Genomic DNA, 21,882 nt, shown 5'->3' on the forward strand with positions numbered 1-21,882 from the left:
AAGGTGATCCATCGTGCATCGTAGTATACACATTTTTTTAAAAACATTTTTGATGTTGCTGATCCTTTAAGTTAACTTTTAGTATGTTGTAGAATGGCCAATTCTTTGCAACTTCAATGGACAATTCTTAGCAACTTCTCTTTTGGTTTCTGAATTATTTGCCATCTTCTTCTATTTACAGCTTTCAAATGGGGGCCACAAATGAATGAATTCCAATTGCAAACTGTCTCAGAATAGGGGTTTATTTATCAATTTGAGTTTTTTGAGGGTAGCATTCAGTCGGGTTAAAAAAATAGAATTGTTCGGGGTGTTACAAGTTGGCTGTACACTTAAATTTGGGGGAAATTAGCTATGGTAGGCATGTAAGCGTAGGATCAGGAGCACCATGTCTTAAAGGAACAATACCAAAAATATGAAAGTCTTTTAAAGTAATGAAAATATAATGTACTGTTGTGCTGCACTGGTAGCCATGGGGGCAGCCATTCAAAGAGGAAAAAGGAGAAAAGGCACAGGATATACATCAGATAACAGATGAGCTCTGTAGTATACAATGAGAATGCTCAGGACTTATCTGTTTTCTACTGTGTATCCTGTGCTTGAATGACTGCCCCCATGGCTACGCAGCAGCTTGTTTATATAAACTATAGTAGAGTTTCTGAAGCAAACACACCTGTTGTACCAGTGCAGGGCAACACTGCATTATATTGTCATTCCTTTAAGACGCTTTGAGTTTTTGGTGTTACTGTTCCTGTAAGGCAAACACAGGTTTTTTTCAGGCAAATTCTTCCCAACATAAAGGTGACCGGAACACAGTTCATTAGCATTTTTAACAGCACACATTCAAACCTTTTATCCACTCTGGGGTCTCACCATACAGGGTGCCTTTCACACTCTGGAATATTCTGGGCTTCTCTCTTAAACCCTTCTGACTCTCCCCTCCTGGGAAATCAACTCACCAGCCTCTGGCCTGTCTCATATTCTGCCTTTCCTCATTTACTTTTGACTCAGGGTCACGTCCTGGCAGGGACAGCCCAGCCCCTCTGGGAGTTCCTCACACAGACAGGTAACCTTCCTGGTCTGTGCCCTGCTCTGAGAGACCTTCTAACACCTTCTAACACTCTCACTACAATTAAATACCTTTCCACGGGACAGCCTTCCTATGAAAACAAGCTCCTACATGCAAACTGGACCACTGAACGGATTGCCTGTTCCTTCCAGAACACTGTAGCTTCCAGGGCCAGACAGCAAAATCCTTTAAAGGAACAGTTCAGAGTCGAGTCTTTTCCATTCAAGTTTTTTTCTTAAATTAGAAAACATTAGAGTTGTAAATTCATTCAAGGTATTAAAAAAAAAACCTAAATCTAAAAACTGTTAATTTTGCATAATGCTTGTTTATATTCTCTGACTTCTGCTGCATTGTTTCAACACTCGGAACTGAAGATCAGAAAGGAATAAGCAAATTCTGCTTTCAATAGCTATTTCTACTGCTGAAAATTGTTTATGCTCTATACATTCTGCATCCATTTCTAGTAAGGGTTTTTACACAGTGATACAACTTACACGTGCTTTTGTTTTTTGGGGGTTTGGTAAGCAGAATTACAGTGTTTTGTATTTTTAGAAAGGAGCAGCACCTTAGAGAATAAAAAAGACTGTTTAAATGGCTCTGCCTTCTGTATTTATATAACATTTTATTCAATATGTTCAAATGAGGGAAACATTTTTTTGTGCAGTTCCCAGATTTCCACGTCTGAGAGAGGCTATACTGTTCATCACGGTTTTTATGGTACAGTCTCGGCTTCCTGTATATATTTTCAGGGCTGTAAACCCACAAGTTTACAGACCCATTGTCTCTTTTAGTCTAATAATTTCTGGGATATAGTTTGGATTCACTTTTATAAATTAGTCTAAATAATATTTACTTTTAACCATAATAAAAGATGCCCACATAAATAACCTCTTCCTCAATGATTCTTCAGCCTCAACCTTAAGGTACCTTCCCAATTATTATAGACAATTATTATTATAGATATGGGATCCCTTATCCGGAAGCCTGATATGCAAAAAGCTCCAAATTACAGGAAGACCATCTCCCATAGAGTTTATTTTAATCAAATTAATTCTCTGTAATTATAAGAGAGTACCTTGTTTCTGATCCTAATATATAATTATACAATTTAATAATCAATCTTCATTGAAGGGGAAACAATCCTATTGGTTAATTTAAAGGGGATATATTGTGAAAATATAAGCTTTGTCATACTGAAATAAGAAACTTTCTAAATACAAATGATTAAACATTTTGCTTAGTTTCTGAAATAATCCAGTTTATCTTCACTATCCCTCTCTCAGCATCAGTTTCTCTTCATTCTGTCTTCATGCAGGAGTTGGGTGTCAGATAATCATTGACAGTTAGATCCAGTATATCTTAAAGGGGGGGGTCCTTTTTTAGCAGATGTATTAGAGCTTACTCAGATATAAGATATATTGGATCAAAGTTTTTAATTTCAGTATGCCGAAGCTTATTACATTTTCATTTTCTCGATAGTTCCACTTTAATGTTTAAAGGGAATGTAAAAGGCAAAAATAAAATCCCATTTTTACTTTCATTCCTTGAAAATAAATCTATCCCCACTATACTTAATTAAAAATTCTGTACCGTTTTTTTTTTTTATGAAAAACTTGATTATATGCAGTTAAATTCCCCCTTCGCTCTGACTGTGGCGAATGCAAATCTTTATACAGTCACGAGTTTTGCACAGCTGGGAAGGATGTCATTTTCAGGATAAGGATTGACTCACATAGAGATTAGATTGCACCTGGGCCGATGCTCCATAGTTCCATTACTCATTACACACTGTGTGAATAATTGATATTGCCGATACCTTTTAGGATCCAATATCATTGGTAGATGATCTGTTTTGCTCACATATCCTAAAGCTTTACATATGTATATTTCTGATATTGCCCCCCCCCCCCCGTTTAATTTGTGTATTGCTGTATTGACCTGTTACTTTTGTTGTTCATTTAATAAGATAAACACTATTTAAAGGTTTTATGTTCAATACCCATGGAGGCTGATTTATCCATTACATTTTTGTTCCTCAGTTAGTAGCATATTTTAAGGGGTTTTTCAGCCTTAAATAAACTTTTAGGGGGTTATTTATCAAAGGTGGCATTTTAGAGCTTTGTGAGCTTTTTCAGACCTCGAATGAATTCACGACTCAAATGGTTTCTAATTTAAGAAAAAACTTGAATTTAAAAAACTCAAATCATTGTAGTAGGGGTGAAAAACTTGAATACCCAAATTGCTTGAGTTTTCAGCAAAAAAAACCTCGAATTGCTCGAATTGATTGAGTTTTTGAGCGAAACCCACCGAAAAAAACCTGAACATCATGAAGGCTAATAACATCTTCAAATGGTTCAAGGGATCTCTGTCACTGACTTCTACGTGACCTTGACAGGTTTTAGATGGTGATTTTCAGATTCTAGCTATTTCCAGGGTCGAAATATAATAAATCAAAAAAACCTTCGATAAATAACCTTCTTAGTATAGAGTGATATTCTGAGACAATTTGCAATTTATCTTCATTAGTTTGAGTTTTTTAGCATTTTGTTCAGCAGCTCTCCAATTTGGAATTTCAGCTGCTGTGTGGTTGCTAGGGTTTATTTTAACCTAGCAACCAGGCAGTGGTTTGAAAGAGAGACAAGAAAGTGAAAAATAATAACAATAAAATTGTTGGCTCAGAAAACCATTATTTTTTGGCTGCTGCTGGGGACAGTGGCCCCCATTCAAAAACTGGAAGGAGTCAGAAGAGGAAGGCAAACAATTCAAAATCTATAATAAAAAAAAAAAAATGAAAACCAATTGAAAAGTTGCTAAGAATATGCCATTCTATAACTAACATACTAGAAGTTAACCTGAAGATGAAACACCAATTTAATGGAGAACTAAACCCCCTGCGATGTTAAGACCTCACTGGCCCCCCTCCCTGCCTCCCCTCTGCACAGTCTTACCCCTTACTCCCCTTTTGAAATAGTGACCGCACATGCAGAGTGACACTCAGAGTTGCAGTGCTCTACCTCCTCTGATTCCTGTTGGGTTCCAGGTGCTTTTGCAGTATAACGACCAAGCCTGTCTGAGGTCAAAAAACAGGAAATTGTTCATACATACCGTAATTTCTGTTAACTGGTCACTCTCCATGGCAGCATTCACCCAATGGGTTAACTCCCCGTGGGCCAGCGGACAGGACCTCTCCCAATGATTCAAAAGGCTGCACCCCCCTTCACTCCCTTAGTCTAGGTATAAAGCTGTCCCCAAATTAGGGTGGGAAACTCCCTGGTGAATGCTGCCATGGAGAGTGACCAAGAAACAGAAATTACGGTATGTATGAACAATTTCCTGTTTTCCCGTAGTCACCCATGGTCAGCATTCACCCAATGGGAATTCCCTAAGCTAAAAAGAAGGGCAGGAACAATTTGCATAACAAATTTTAATCATCAGCATGTAATACAGACTGCAATACTCTTCTCCCAAATATAGCTTCTTGGGAGGCTAACACAACCAATTTGTAATGTTTCACAAATGTGTTGATTGAAGACCACCTTGCTGATCTACAGATGCTTTCTGGCGACACCCCGGCTTCTGTCGCCCAGGAACTCGCCAATGCCCTGGTAGAGTGTGCCTTCAACCCTTTGGGAAACTTCCTGCCTGTTACATTATATGCCTTAGCAATGGCTGCCACAATCCAGGAACTTATGGTTCTTTTCGTCGGAGCTTGACCTTTTCTTGGCCCATTCGGAATAATGAATAATTTTTCATCCAAGACTTTGTTCTTTCCACATAAATCTTTATGGCTCTTACTAGATCCAGAGTATGCCATACTTCTTCTTTTGGTGATTTAGGATCTGGACAAAAGGAGGGAAGAACTATCTCCAGATTTAAGTGGAACTTTGAGACGAAACCCAAATGCAGGTCTTAACACCACCTTATCTTCAAATATTACAGTATGCGGCTCTGAAGCTGCTAAAGCTGATATCTCCCCCACTCTACAGGCCGACGTTACTGCTACCAGCAGAACTACTTTTAATGTCATATTCCATAAAGAAGACTTTTCCAATGGTTCAAACGGTGCTTCCGTCAAGACCTTCACAACAAAGGGAAGATTCCATGGTGGAATAAAACTTTTCTTCATCGGTTTCTCTCTGATTAGGGCGTTAAAGAATCTTTTCACCAAAGGCTCCTCTGCCCATGCTCTCCCAGTTAGGGCTGAAATCGCTGACACTTGACCCTTTAATGTATTAAACTGCAGATTCTTCTCATATCCTGAAAATAAGAAACTTATCAATATTGCTGGTGATGGAGACAAAGGATTTTCTCCTTTCCCTGTCACAAATTCTGCAAACCTACCCCATACTTTATAATAGTGGGAGGAGGTGCTATTTTTTCTTGACTTCATCAATAAATTTATGACTTCGTCTGTTAGCGAGAGGCTCTTTAATTTTTCCCTCTCAACCGCCAAGCCATCAAAGATAAATGATTGCGCTCCCGAAATTGTATTGCTCCCTGCGAAAACCATCCTGGGAAATTCGGAATCGGCATTGGCTCTTCTATTGCCAACTTCTGGAGGAGAGGGCACCAAGGCCTCCTGGCCCAAAAAGGAATAATCGCAATTGCCTCAGCCCTCTCCTTCTTTATCTTTTTCAGTATCTTCCAGATTAGCGGAAACGGAGGAAAGATGTAGATTAGGCTCCCTGACCAATTTAGTCTTAAGCCGTCTACTGCACAAGCCCCTTTGCAGGGGAATCTTGAATAAAACTGACGGCATTTTTTGTTCTGTGGGGATGCCATAACATCTATCTTTGGCTGACCCCATCTTCGTACAATTTTCTCGAAAATGCTTCCATGTAAGCTCCACTCCCCTGGATCTAGCAGTGTCCTGCTGAGGAAATCTGCTTTTAAATTTTCTTTTCCTGGAAGGTAAATTGCCGTTAATCCTTCCAAACAACTCTCTGCCCACTGAAATAGTGGCTCCACTTCTTTCATTAGTGACATGCTCCTGGTGCCTCCTTGTTTTACTATGTATGCCACCGCTGTAGTGTTGTCTGTCACAATTTTTACCTGTTTGTTCTTTAACAGGTGAGAAAAAAGAGATTTTCTTATGGCTCTTAACTCCAGAATGTTTGAGGAAACATCTTCTCCTTTCCAGGTGCCTTGTACATATCTCTCGCCTATGTGGGCTCCCCACCCCACACTTGACGCGTCGGTAGTTAATGTTACCCATTCTGGCTCCTCCAGGGGAACTCCTCTTCCTAGGTTTTTTCGACTGCACCACCAGATTAAACTTCTTTTTATTTCTCAGGGTATTTCTATTTTCTTTAGTAAATGTAAGTGAGGTTGTTTTACATTTCTTAGTAGAAAATTTTGCAAGGGCCTTGTGTGCCACCTTGCCCATCTGATTATCTGACATGCTGCGGACATAGTGCCCAGCACTCTTAGTCATTGTTGAAATCAGACCTTCCTCTGCTTCTTGTATTGTTTTATCAGATCGACCATTTTCGTCTGTTTTTCCGCTGGAAGACTGACCTGGTCTCGATCCGTCTGAAAAAGAGCGCCCAAATATTGAAGGGTTTGTTTGGGGAAAAAATAGCTTTTTTGCTCGTTTACTACCCACCCATGGGCTAGAAGAAACTCTTTTACTCTGGAAGTGTGTCTTTCGGCTTCGGCTCTTGAGTTTGATACTACCAGAATATCGTCTAGATAATGGTAGACCGCTAAGCCCTCCTTCCTTAGTTCTGCAATAAGTGTTACTAGCACCTTTGTGAACACTCTTGGAGATTGGGAAAGACCAAATGGTAGGCAAGTGAACTGCACGTGTAGTTCTCCTACTGCGAATCTCATAAACTTCCTGTGCTCTTTTGCCACTGGTATGTGGAAGTAAGCGTCTTTCAAATCTATACTTGTTAGCCAATCTCCTACTGAGACCGCCTGCATAATGGAAGCTAGAGATTCCATCTTGAATTTTCTTGCTTGTAAGAATTTGTTGACTCTTCTCATATCCAGTACCGGTCTCAAGGTCCCTGATGCTTTCTTTACCAGAAAGAGTCTTGAGTAAAGGCCTTTGAATTTCTCCTCTGAAGGGACTAATTCTATCGCCCCTGACTCGAACAGTTGTTTTAAGTATTCTTGAACGACTTGATTGTTTGTATCTCCATCCTTGAAGATTGACCTGATGAAAAAAATCTCTCTTGGGTACTGACCTGAATTCCAGCAGAAAGCCGGACTCTATCACTTTCTGTACCCAAGCATCTCGAATAGTTTTGGCCCAGACATTGGAGAATTCGGCTAACCTGCCCCCTACCATGTTCTGAGCCCTGCCACCTTCATTGTTGGTTGGAAGTAGAAGGGGCAGAGGAAAAAAACCAAGATCTCCTTGCTGTACCTCTCGAGATTGGCCGACCTGACCTCCATAAAGGTTGTCTAGAGTATTCCTTCCCTGGTTTATATTGCCTGGATGCTCTAAACGTTTTTTCTTTTGCCTTCCCATAATTGGGCTCAAAGCGACTTCTTTTAGCCTGGTTTTCTTGTGGAAGAAAAACACTCTTACCTCCGGATACTTTCTTTATGATTGCATCCAGCTTCTCACCGAACAGCATTTCGCCTTCAAACGGTAACTGACATAGATTAGACTTGGATGCAGTATCAGCTGCCCAAGTTTTTAACCACAATGCTCTTCTGGCTGCTACCGAAAGAGCCATGGATCTAGCCGATAAATGGACCAGATCTGTTGAAGCCTCTGACATAAATTCTGTAGCCATACAGTCTGCAAGCATTTCTAACAGCTTCGGCCTTTTCACATTGGATGAAATCGCATCACCAAGCTCAGTCAGCCATACTTTTAAAGCCCTCGACACCGAAGTCAATGCGACAGCCGATTTACAGGCTGCTCCTGCAGCCCCAAATGCTATTTTCAAATTAAACTCCATTTTCTTCTCCATTGGTTCTCTAAATACTGCCCCTTCATCCACAGGAAGGGTTGTCTTTTTAGCCAACCTAACTATGGCCGCATCCACCTTGGGTGGAGACTCCCAGAACTTTGCTTCTTGCTCATCAAAGGGGTATTTTTTTATTACATTTTCCTGCAGTTTGAGCTCTTTTTTCCGTCTTCTTCTACTCGGTAATAATAATATCTTTGATGGAAGAATGAACTGGAAAACCTGCTGACTTTCTCCGTGAAGAAGGAAACAGCTTATCTGCTGCAGAGACTTTTGTCGCCTCTGTAGGAAAAGTCAGGGTCTGCCTGACTGCTTTTATCAATGGGTCTATGACCGCTATGTCAAAGGTAGATTCCTCCTCTGATTCTACTTCACCTTCCTCTGATCCTACTTGTGAAAAAACTTCCGGATCTTCTGATAAGTCACCTTCCGATATGTCGGATATTGATTCTGTTTGTCTTGCATGTCTAGGTTTTTTCCTGGAGCTTGAAACTTCTTGAAATCCTTGAATAACTGCTTGTTTTATAACTGAAGCCAAGGATTCTGCAAACAGCTGATTTTCCTGTGACACTGATGTTCCTGGATCTTGCCGTGTTTCCACTGATGCTGAAGACTTCTCTGGTGACTTGTCTTTCTTTGCATCTGAAGCAGGAAGGCTGAACAAATAACAATATGTTAAAATCAGATCTTCCTGATCTGTATTAAACCATTCCACTCTCTTATCACCTCACCTTTTCCCATCATACCAGGTTCCATAGTTGAAACTAGGTAAAGAGAGTAAATAATTCAGCATCATTTTCTCAATTTAGAGATTTTTTTAGCTGAAAATCCCTTAAGGAAACATCACATACCTGCATCTTGTAACCTCAATGCTCAGCATACACTGCTTTGGCAAATGGCAGCTGCAGGAAGTGAACACTCGTTTAAATAAGTGAGGCTGAACTCTGCATACCTCATAATTCGTTTGCCCCCAGAGACTGCTAGTGTATTTCATCCATTGTGCTGTCAAAAACGCCGCTACTATGTTATATTTTGGCGCCAAACTTCAGTTTCCAACAAAACGCTATTTTCCCTTATCCAAAATGGCTGCTCGGCAACTTCCGGTTGCGTCACTTCCTTTCCGGCGCCTATCCTGTACCAAGATGGCCGCCGAAAACTACACGTTGCTGACGTCACTTCCTTTCGGCCCGTGCTCTCCTTACCAAGATGGCCGACGGAAAAACTTTCAACGCTGAAGACGCTGCAAATCACAGCTCCCGCAGTTCTCTTCTCTGGCAAACCTGGCTTACCTAACCCATAATAGGGAGGATTTTTCGCCACAGCAACACCACCGTGTTACTTCTAAGGAAATCCCCTAACCCGCAAGCGGGAGGAAAGATCCATCCAGGTAAAACATTATTTGCCCATGCTAACCCCCTTACAGGGGAGCTTATAGGCATTACCTGTCTTGTTATAGTTGGTCTTTCTTCTTTAAGACTCCATCTATCCACTGGCCCGGACAGGACAAAAAAGACTAAGGGAGTGAAGGGGGGTGCAGCCTTTTGAATCATTGGGGGAGGTCCTGTCCGCTGGCCCACGGGGAGTTAACCCATTGGGTGAATGCTGACCATGGGTGACTATGGGAAATTCAATCCAAGTATGCTCATGCAGAGTGAGCGCAGCGGAGCTCACAGGCGCCATCTTCTTCTCTTCACTTATCTTCCTGAAATAACGAATGTGCAGTTGGAGTAGTCTTCCGGTTTGCGACAACAGCGCATGCACGAAAGAGAGAAAATGCCGAAGGGGAGGAAGAAGACACAAAGATTACCGAAGAGAAGAAGATGGCGCTCGTGAGCCCCGCTGCACTCACTCTGCATGTGCGGACACTATTTCAAGAGGGAACAGAATTCTAGGGTAAGAGGGGGGCAACGGAAGGGGTGCCAGTGGGGACTTAACGTCGTGGAGATTTAGTTCTCCTTTAAGAAAATTTTTAATGGGTTAATTACGATTACATTTAATGGAAAGGAAAATGTTGTTTTTCCAATCCAGCTGCCCTACTTTGCTTTTTGGGAACAGGAAAATCAAACAGGACTGTTTTGGGGAAGCTCAGTGGTGTGGTTTGGGGGGGGGGGATTGGCCAATCCAGTAGTCGTAATTTAAGTACATGGGTTTAATGCTCCTTTTATATACTAGAAAAGAATCAATCATCAACTTGCTTAAATGCTTCAAATACTCCATATAATCTCATCAAATTATTGGGAGAAAAAGAATCACATTTTAATACATTTGGGGAATTTCGGGAATAGTACACCATTAACCGGTTTATGAAGGGTGACTGAGTATATGTACATGCAATGAAACATAGGATCTGTATTGCAGAGGTGCTTACAACACAACATTTACCCAGTTTTTAGCAGGTATCTGTTAGCAGAACAGCTCTATATGCAGAGTCAACACTAGAAACGTATTGGGGCATTTCTCTCTATTGGTTTTCCTCTGACTTGTCATGTTTACAAAAATGTCTCCATGCAAAAAGAGGAATATATTGCTTTGATCTGAATCTGAAGATAAGAGATCCTTTTCAAGGCCACCAAGACCTAACAATTCCAAGAAATACTTGGCACAGAACTGCAAAAATGTTGGCATTTTGTACATTAATGGTGCTTTATGGCTGTCTGACACCATCTTCTCGGCTTAGGGGTCAAATGGTGTTAAAGAGCATATAACAGTCCTTACCATGTGTGTTTAGGGAAGGGGTATGTGAGAAGAAACTGTGGGGCAAATTTACTAAAGAATGAAGATTCCCCTCAACATTGGCAATTTACAAAAAGTAGAATATGACAAGTGTTGCAGAATGAACTTTGCAGTAGTGGAAATTCTCTTTGCATTGGTGGAAATTCTCAGCTTTTCGCCAGGTGAAATTTCCCTAGTGAATATTCTCCAATTTACTAAGAGCACAAGAACAAATTTTCTCCAGGTTCATGCTGTCACACTACCATTATAAAGCTAGAACGGCCACATATGTCATTTTTTCATTGCAAAAAAGTCTATAGGAAATTTCCCCCACTACAGCTGTATGGGGAAAATATGAGAATTTACGGCAGGAGAAAATTCACCACATTTCTCATCAAAAATTTTACTTAGGATTTTTAGTAAATATGAGATATGTTGTGCAAATACACCAGGCAAATTGAGGTGAACTTTGGTGAGATTATACATGGAGAAAAGTCATTCTTTTGTCAATGTGCCCTATGTCAAGGATTTACAACCTGCAGCCCTTTGGTTATTGTTGGCCTATAACTCTTTTGGGGCAGATTTATCAAAATGTGAGTTTAGAGCTTAATAAGTACAAACTCACCCACATTCTATTCATTACTAGGGGATTTTTAGAACCGTATTTATCAAATGATGAGTTGTAACTTTCACCCATTGACAAATACAATTCTAAACGTCCCATAGGAATGAGTAGAACGTGGTGAGGTTTTATTTATTAAGCTCTAAACTCACATTATGATAAATCTGTACATTTACCAAAAGGCGAATTTAGCACTCACAACAGTCTTCTAGGTTGAAACTCTTCGGCTCTCTTTTCATCTCTAAGGGATTTTTAAAGACCTATTTAAGAATGCATGAAAGTGAGGGTTCATCCATTGATAAATACACTATTAAAATTGGCATAGAACTGAATAGAAAGCAGAGAAATTTCCTTCTAGCAGACTGTTGTGAATTCACTTTTTGGTAAATGTAAATGTTTTGGCACTGATGGGGTTTCCTTTTGAAGGAACCTTGTGCATAATTGTCCTAGGTTCGTTCCCTACTGTAAAAAGAAAAAAATAGAAGGCTACACAATGTTATTATTTCATTCTATAGTGAAGGGATGATGCAGTGTCTAGATTCTTTACATAGGCTTGGGATAACAAAAGTTGTCTAGAGCAGGGGACCCCAACCTTTTTTACCCATGAGCCACATTAAATTGTAAAAAGAGTTGGGGAGCAACACGACTTCATGGTTTTGCAACTCCGTTTCACACTGTGGGTCAGACACATTTGAGATATAAAATAGAATGAACAGAGGATTAACTAGAATGTCAGAATGAGTCAGTATCTAGGTATTTAGCAACAGCATTGCTTTAATTAGAGGAATCACCCGTACACCAATTCAATGTCATTGCTAAACAAAATCTTGCCAAAAGAGCATAATAGATATAAACATAGCTAGAATCTCAGTCATAAAGCAGGGCAGGACTGTTGCTTACAATGGGGATCAGAATGCTCTGTTATACAGATAGCTAGAATCTCAGCCATTTATCAGGTCAGGACTGCTGCTTAGGAGCAGGAAGAAAGACAAGGGAGCACTCACAGACCTTATGGATCATTCTCCTGCTGTGAAAAAACGCTCCCGATACATACAGCCTCCAAGTGAAATTATTGAATATGGAGCACCAGCAGTCGATTTTAAAGACTGCTGGTGCTCCGTGTTCAATAATTTCTCAGGACTGCTGTTTACAATGGGGATCAGATAGGGATTTTTATTTAAAATAAAAAACAATACAAAGCATAACAAAATCAAAGTATATCAAAATTACATTATATTACAATATGTACATTATTTACAAAGAATTTGACCAAGAGAAATCAAAGTTCAACCAATTTTTTTCATTCAAGCTCTTTTTCTGAATCTCATTGACTTTAATAAACACAATTTCCCTTAATATTTTCCTTATTGTTTGGTCTATTGATTGATTGTCTTTCCCAAAGGTTTTCATGCATCGGATAGACCACAGATGGTATCGAATGACTGACAGTATAATAAATACAGTCTCTTGGTTATAACGGTGCTTCCTATGAATGATCCCATAGGCTCTTTCTGCATAGTCATTAGCACATATACTATAAATACCCAACACCTTCAGCACACCCTCATATAAACAGTTTGACACCGAACAATCCACCAAAAAGTGCTCTTGACTCTCCTCCAACCCACACCCCCAGGGACACTCTTTTCTTACATGATTTAGATATTTAATGTTGCCCCGCACATACAACTTGCCCTGCAGTGTCAGCCAGGAGTTATCAAACAGTTTTGGGGGGAGTCTCACACTGTTTAAATACTTTAGTATCTCCTCCAGGGTTTTGCTTGTACAGTCTCTTATAGCCAGTGGGACATTAAAGAAGGATGTTAGTACCCTGGCATAGATTTGCTTCCTTGGGGTTGATGTTATTTCTGCTGCCCCAATGCCCCACCTCTTTATCAGTTTAAGGGCATGGGCAATGTGTGATGGGAAATAGCTCTGTCTTACACAGACCTCTTTCGCCCTACTGCCCTGCAGCCAGTCCATGATAAAAGACGATGCGCCAAGACCTGATGCAACTTTCCCACAGGGAGCTTGTTCTTTGAGTCAGACCCCCAAAATTAAACTTTAGGAACATGACACCAAAGAAGGTCACAGGACAGACCATCCCCAAACCTCCCTCTTTCCTCTGCAGGAACGTTACCCCTCTTTTGACTGGGTTTAGCCTATTCCCCCAGATCATCTGGAAGAATAAGCTATAGACTCGAGCATAGAAAGATTCTGGCAAAGGGAACACACAGGACACATACAAAAACAACGTGATCAGAAAAGTCTTGATAAGGTTAACTCTTTCTCTATAGGTCAGCTTCCACCCTTTCCAACGCTGAACTTTTGCCAAACCAGTATCCAACTTCTCTTCTTGAGCCTGGCATTATCTTCCCTCACAAATTTAACCCCTATTTTAACTTGAGAGGAGGCAACAGGGAAGGTTCTTAACTCAAAACTGGGTTCATCCTCCAAACTCCACAAAGCTTTCGACTTTTCACTGTTGACCAGAGACCCTGAGGCCTCTGAGTAGCTTCTGATGCAACAGGAGACTCTCTCCACCTCTTCAGCCTTTGAGATAACCACTGTCACATCATCCGCATAAGCCACCAACCTCAGGCGCTGACCACTGGGTGCACAGATACCCTCCAAGTTACCTTCCTGCAGTGACCTAAGAAATGGATCTAACGCAAATGCATACAGCAAAGGACTTAGAGGGCACCCCTGTCTTACTCCTGCCCCAACCTGGAAGTCTTCACCCTGCCAACCGTTAATTAGTGGGAAGCTTCTCGCCCCTTTGTACAAAACTTTTATCCAACTAATAAATTGCCCCGGGATACCGTATTTAGACAAAACAGCCCATAGGTACTGGTGATTCACCCTATCAAAGGCTTTTGACTGATCAACACACAGAAAGTATTTCCCCCACCTATGAGCTTTGTATAATTCCAGAGCCTCTCTTATGGTAAAGAGAGCCCCAAAAATGCTCTGCCCCTTCACCGTGCAGAACTGACAGTCAGACAATAAAGTGCTTGAAAATAAACTTAAATGAAAGAAAATAACCTTTGCGAGAATCTTTCTATCTGTATTGAGCAGAGCAATCGACCTCCAGTTCTCAATAAGCTTCTCATCCTTACCTTTTGACAACAAAATCAAAAAGGAAAACTACATAGATGTTAAACACCTCAACAATTGCCGGTGGTCTCTAAGAAAGCTGTCACCCTTTCCCTGTCCAAAGTTCTCTCCCTAAACAAAGCAACATAGTAGGATCTCACAACTTCCAGTATTCCCTCCCTTGTCTTTTGCTCTTTACCCTGGAAGTCAATAAGACCCCTCACCAGTTTCCTTTTCACTGACTCTTTACCAGTTTCTAAAAGGATTCCTAAAAGGATCTCAAGAACCAGTGACCTCTGGCGGCTGTACTGATACTGCTTCATTTGGTTCTTTAACTGGGTCACTTTTTCCCACATAACCCCATCCGAAATATAAGACTCCAGCTTCTTTCTCAAGGACTGGTACTGCCATTGTCTATTTCCCTCCCTATTAACAGATAGGGACTAGAAGAAAGCCCGAAATGACCTCTTAGCCTCTTCCCACCACTGTGTTTGTGAATCATAAAAAATAATTTTTGACAGAATATTTTGCACAACAAACTCACAAAAGGGTTTTTGTTCCTCATCCTTTAGTATTTCTGACCCCAACCTCCACAGACCTTTACCAACCCCTAGACTTTCTGATATCCCATATTCAAAAAAAAGAACCAAGTGGTCAGAAAACCTAATTTCAATCTCCTTAACCCCTGCAAAAGGAGCACCAGCCTTAATATAAATCTGGTCAATTCTGCTACTGCGGGAGCCACAGAAATACGTGTGCTTGGCCTTCCTACCCCCTTCAGTAGCCACATCCACCAACCCTGCTGTATGAACCACCTCATTGAGAAATGCACCCTCATATTTTCTATACATACCAGATCTATCCCCTGGCCCTGTCACTTGGTTGAAATCCCCGGCTAGGATGATTGGCATTGAGGTGTGTAAATATTGTCTCATTTCTCTTATGAGTTCCTTCCTCTCCACCACTAATTGGGGCCCATACATATTAATTAATCTTAGATCTTCCCCTTCTATCTTAATATCAAGTAATAAACACTTGCCCATTTTAACCTCCACCAACTTCTTAACTTCAATGTGCCTGTCACCATTAAACAGAATCCCCACTCCTCCCGCCTGTTCCTCTGCTATGGACCAAAATGAGGGCCCTTTCTGCCAGTCTCTCTTTGCATTGTAGATATCTTACCTATTAGTTAAGCGAGTTTCCTGAATAAAAATGATATCTACCACCAAGGAAAATAGAAACTCAAATGCTACCAATCGTGCCTTGGGAGACTTAATGCTTCTCACATTATGGGTACAAAAAGAAATTGGGGAACCCATCATGTTTTAGGGAGTTTGCTGAAGACTCTTCCCCTTCTTCCCCACATCTCTTAACTTGCATCCCCTGAGATTCATCCCCTTCTACAAAAACCAGAAACTCCTCCTCAAAGGAACCTCCCTCCCCAGAGTCTCTCTCTTTCCTCTTTTTCCCCTGCTCTTCCCTAGTAACTTCTAGAACCTCTGGGATTCTCGGAGTCTGGTCTGCCTCGGGTTCTGGGGATATTCTTCCTTTTTTTGCTTTTCGCCTTTTCTTTTTCTTCTCCTCATTGTCCCACTGGCCATAGACTCAAAGATCCGCTCGTTTGGCGACATCGCCAAACGAGCGGATCTTTCCCCGATATGCCACTAAACAGCATGGCTATATCGGGGGTAATTCGAACTTTCGGCCGTATGGCCTAACGATCGAATTACGATGCGCCAAGGGGCTCCAACGGGTCGGTCGGTTAAAAATCCAACCTTCCCGATCGATATCGTGGCCAGATATCGATCGGGAAGACCCGTCAGAAGCCCCCATACACGGGCAGATAAGCTGTCAAATCGGTCCAAAAGACCGATATCGGTCGGCAGCTTTATCTGCCCGTGTATGGCCACCTTTACTTTTTCCTCCTCCTCCTCTCCCCCCAATTCTTCCCACCTGGGAGGGTAAATCTGTTTGATGTGCTCACACCTGCCTTAACAACCATCTTTCCCTGTTGTTTATTCCCTTTTGCTCCTACCACAGTCCAACCCCCTTCTCTGTCACTTTCTCCTTCCTTTCCTTCCTCCTAGTTTCCGGAGGGACTGCAGGCTCCACTACTCCTTCCACCCTGGTCTCCAGCTCCATGCCTTCCTCATGCCCCCTCCCCTCCTCCTCCTCCTGAAATTCCCGCTCCAAATTAGGGCAATCCCTGACAATGTTATGCCAAGCATTGGGGCAGTCCTGTGTGTATGACCCAGAGCATTACATAAGTTGCACCTGACCACATTACATTCTTTGCTGGTATTTCCTTTAGCACCACAGAGAGCACACACCTTGGTTTCACAGTTAATGGCCAAGTGCCTGTTTGAGCCACATTTAAAGCATTGGCGAGGTTGGCCTGGGTAAAAACAAACCCCCCTTTCTCTTCCTATGAAAAATGAGTTAGGGCTTTCCATCCTCCTGCCCAAAAACCTTCCTCATTATAGATCTTGGTGAGAGGGGTCTCTTTAACCAAACAAGGATATCCTCAGGGGGGACTGATTCGTGTTTAAAAATGATGGTTACATTTTTGGTTTCAGGACGTGAGATTGGGATTGCCTTAAAGTTTTCCCACTCCTTTGTGCTTTTCTTTTGGTCATAAAGAGCCCAAAACCTCTCCATCCTCTGGGACAGTTTAAAGCTGAGATCATATTCAGTAACAAATATCAAGAAAAGCATTGACATCATTGGTAGTGAAACCCATAGATTCTTTCACCAGGTTACGTGCCACATATCTCCAACCTGGGAATTTGTCTTGCTCCCCCTCCCATTTAATCCTCACCACATTGCGCCTTTTAAACACCAGCCCATCAAAGGATCTATTTACCCCAGACATGTTGGCAAACAGCCTCCTCCTTTCCCACACATTCACAGGTGCTTGGCTTCTCTCTTGCCCAACCTCTGAGGCAGCCTTACTGCCCCCCACAGTCCCCTCTCCCATCCCCCCCACACCAGCACTCTCACCCCCCTGTACCCCCTCACTCACAGCCTCTCTCTCACCACCTGCCCCACTCACACCTGCACTCACACTCACACACTCTGGCTGCACAACAACAATAGCAGGGATAATCGAGGAAATATTAGAAGAATTTGTGTTCCCTTTTTTCATCTGCTCAAACCTCTCCCGGTTCTTATAAATCTCTTCCCATGGTTTAATTATTAGAAAAGTCTTTTTCATTTCTTCTTCCAGTTCCTCCAACTCTTTATTGTACATAGCAGTCTTTTTTATTCCCTGCCCTCTTAACTCTCCAGTCGCCATGGCAGCCAAACTAAGTACTTTGGCAATGACATTATTCAGTTTTTTCCTTTGCTGCAAACACTCCATAGCTTTCAGTGCACTGACAATTTCCTCATGATTAACAGAGTCTTTAGGGCTAGTCCACACGGGGAGATAGCCACGCGTTTGCGGTCGCGGCGACAAAGCGCCGCGACCGGCGCAGGCGACAGTTTTGTATGGGCGCCTATGTAAAAACGCCTGTGCTAACCACATGAGGCGATGCGCTTTTCAACAGTCGCCTGAAAATGCCTCGCCAGGCATTTTCAGGCGACTGTTGAAAAGCGCATCGCCTCGTGTGGTTAGCACAGGCGTTTTTACATAGGCGCCCATACAAAACTGTCGCCTGCGCCGGTCGCGGCGACTGGCGCGGCGCTTTGTCGCCGCGACCGCAAACGCGTGGCTATCTCCCCGTGTGGAATAGCCCTTAGAGGTGGAGGTACCAGAAAAGTCTTTAGAGACACAGACTGTAGCAGCAACAGTCTCATTAGTGGAAGCCCCCTCCCCCACACAGGCAATTAAAGAAAAGTCAGATTTTTTTGTTACCTGCACAGTCCGGCTCCAGCACCTGTAAAGCCACAGTTTCGGACAGGGAAACACAGTCCATGCTTTCCTCCATTCCTCCCACTGGTGCAGCAGCAGTCGGTTCCATTTGTGGGGAGGGTTTCGCTTCCACTTTACTTTCCTCTCTCTGGCTCTTTCCAGGAAGCTTTTCCTTCTCCTCATTGCCTTTGCTGGATTCTCCACAGCTTTCACTGGGTGGGCGGAGCTTCCCCTTTGCTGTGCACAAGCTTGTCTCTGCTTCCAAAATGGCGTCCTCCTTCAAAAGCACATGGCCGGCCTCCATTACAGCTGGTACCTGCTTTCTCCCTCAGCTGGGGGTCACTGTCCATAGCAGCAGCTGCTTGTGTGTCAGTACAGCCGCTTGTACCTTCCTTTTCCCCAGCAAAGCACAACTCCCTTCTGCTCCCTGACTGATGCAAGTACCAGACCAGGGGCTCCAGTCTGAGCTGGCCACAGGACTTTCCTCCTCCATAGCTATGGGGGACCTGCTTGTTCCTTGGGGGGTGCTCTCTGGGACACAGGTAGCTTGGGATTCACCAACCTTTGCTGAAGCTCCAGATGCAGAGACTTGTAATTCCGCAACATGTTGCACAGGGGGCTCAGATGCCGCGAACCCAGACAGACTTGACTCAGGGACCTTGAAGGGGACAACGAACCGACTGCTACTGGAACCTTTGGATTTCATCTCACCAACAATGCCTAGTATTCCGGATCCGGGGAACTTGCACAAAGAAACACCAACGAGTGGATCAGAATAACAAGTTCCGTTTATTGAAGGTCAAACATCAAGACGTCCCAATATAGTGACGTATCAGCATAGTTATTAGCATAGTATATGTCTGTAATAGGTATAGCATTCAGGATGGAGAAGAGAGACAAATATGTGCATTGGCGTTAGCTAAGATGTTTTGTCTGAGGCAAGCTGATAATATTGTTTTTAGTACATGATGATACTTGTGCAAGGTTTTCTAAGAAGAGACAGTATAGGGTCGTACAGAAAAACAAGCACAGAGGCCTACAAGGGTCGGCACGTAGGCATGTTAACCCTTCAACCCCCTCTTTGATCATAACATGATCATCTAATGTGAAAAAGACATATGAGAATGTATTTTCTTCAACTGAGAATTTTCTGACGTACATATCATAGAGCGGATACGCTTCCTAAAAGAGCAGGAAAGATATAAATTGAAAATAACATGAAGAACAAGAATGACTGTAACAATAACAAGGGGATAAATAATAGAATGCATGATAGCAGAACCAGTAGGTGACCAACCAGTAAACACATCATACCAATGGTGTTGTAAATCATCTTGTAACTGAGAACCTAAAGAAATTAATCTGTGTTTGGTAGCAACAGTTTTAACAACAGTATCATACAATTTATCAGTATGTTTGCGATATGCAGCAACAGTGTCAGTATGATGATGAATAAGTGAACGAAACAGAGAAACAGGGAGTTGATAATTAGCAATAGGTAAAATTAACCTAAACTATAAATTCACCTAAATGCAAATAGCCGTATTGAGACTACTATGCTCTGAAGAGGGGCTAGGACTGTCTTCAAAACCAAGAACTCATTCTTGACCAGCAGAATTAACACAACTACATGCTGGAGAGTTCCTAATCCATCCCAATCTTGTTATTTGCCTAACTATACAAACTACTTCAGTTTAAAAGAATTAACATGAAGTATTACATATCTAATTCAACCAACACCAAAAAGATTCCATGCCATGGAATCAATAAAGATTGTTCATTTGAAATTATCATCATCATCATAAACATGTAGCAAGAAAAACGATTGCCAAAATCTTCCACATGCTCAGTTGTTCTATAGAAGTAAACAAATTATAATGTTAGAAACTACTTTTAGAAATAATTTCAGAGTCAGGATCTTGAATCCTGACACGGTAGATATGTTTAGCATTAGGTTTTGTACTTTGAGAAATTATAAACACAGTAAGTTAATAAAGGGCATAAAATTATAGCAATATAATGAAAACCATGAACAAGAAAACACTATCTTGCTTAAGTAAAACTAAATATATTACTAAATTGGAAACCTTTAAAAGGGTTCCACCCCTTATGCTTAATTGCCCTTGCTTCATATTGTAACTCTTTAATCTTATTTACAATTCCACAAAAAATATTAAACTTTACTATGGTAAACAATTCTCTTAAAAAGATTGTGGCGTGATATTAAAAAAAAATAGTTGCTGTTACATTATCCTAATCTACAATTGCTATGGCAGGAGCTGAAGAAGCAATAATACAGGTACCATAGCTATTCTCTGGTAACATAAGCCCATGTACCACATATAAAGTAGTAGGTAGATTTCTATGTTATTAATCCATAAATAGCTAATTTTATTTTAGAATACAATAGGTTCCAACACTCTATACTTTTCTTAAAGTTAGTATCTGTCAAATTAAGAGTTGTTTTATAAATACCATCTTCTGCTTGATGCTAAATTCATTAGCTTCATCTTTGGTTGCCTGTAAAAACACACTTAGACCAATCGTTATTTTCCATGTGTCATTTAAACGTGTTTAATAGTGCTATTTTCCAAACCGTATATAAATAATAATTGTTATTATTAAACTAATTTATGAGCAGAAATTGGGAAAACTACCATGGGTAGTCCCATTGAATCAGTTGGCCTAATGCCACACACCCAACAATTAGTTTTATTTGCTTCCTTAGTTATTCTTTTTTTGTAAAGTTATGTAATGATTTGATTGTTCATAAAAATTACTTTTGCTAAAGGACATATGAACGAAACCAAAAATCAGTAGAACTCAAAATACAAATACATGCTTGTCGGGTACACTTGCTCTACTACAATTTGAAACATGTATCTATATATCTTTGTTATGTAATTTTACTGAAGTAGGTATTACTGATTGCACTTAGAAAGGACCTTCAAACCTTGGGTCCAAGCTGTTCCTCATATGCTTTTTAATCACTATCCAGTCACCCGGTTTAAGATAGTGTGAACCAGTATTGACATTTGGATCTGGAATAGAATCAAAAACATATTTGTGTATTTCATTTAGACATTTCTGTACAATAGCTACATATACAATCCCATTCTTAGGGCTGACCCAGACAGAATGTCATAGGGTGACAGTTTGTAAGGGCCTCTTGGATTGGTGCATATTGAAAACAAAGCAATGGAAGGAAGTTAACCCAAGATTTTAATGTTTCTTTCAGAATCTATTAAATTTTATTCTATATAACACCATTTAGGCTTTCAACCTTCCCAAAACTCTGAGGGTTATTTTTATTTAAGACAGTATCTGCCCTGTAAAATGTGTACCCCTGTTACTTTCAATGTAGGTTGGTAAAGAATACCTACACATTACCTCATTTAAAGTTTCTTAGCAGTTGCTTTTGTTGTAGCCTTAGCAACTTGGCCATGCCTCAGGCCATCCTGAGAACATGTCAATACATACTGGTACATATCCATATGGACCTACTTTAGGCAGTTGGCTGTAGTCTATTTGTAATCGCTGGAAGGGTTATTCTGGTTTAGCAAAGTGCTGTCTCGGAGATTTGACTATCTGACCAGGATTATGACGT

At 41.2% G+C, this 21,882-nt stretch overlaps 1 protein-coding gene across 1 annotated transcript in view; it reads left to right on the forward strand.

Annotated features, from left to right (window-relative positions):
* LOC108716607 (acyl-coenzyme A oxidase-like protein) overlaps positions 1–21,882 on the forward strand; it is a 151,287-nt gene that overhangs the window by 113,445 nt on the left and 15,960 nt on the right. The gene's annotated exons all lie outside the window — the stretch shown is intronic.

This window comes from Xenopus laevis, chromosome 5L, assembly GCF_017654675.1.
Source record: "Xenopus laevis strain J_2021 chromosome 5L, Xenopus_laevis_v10.1, whole genome shotgun sequence".
In the NCBI taxonomy this organism is placed as follows: Eukaryota; Metazoa; Chordata; class Amphibia; order Anura; family Pipidae; genus Xenopus; species Xenopus laevis.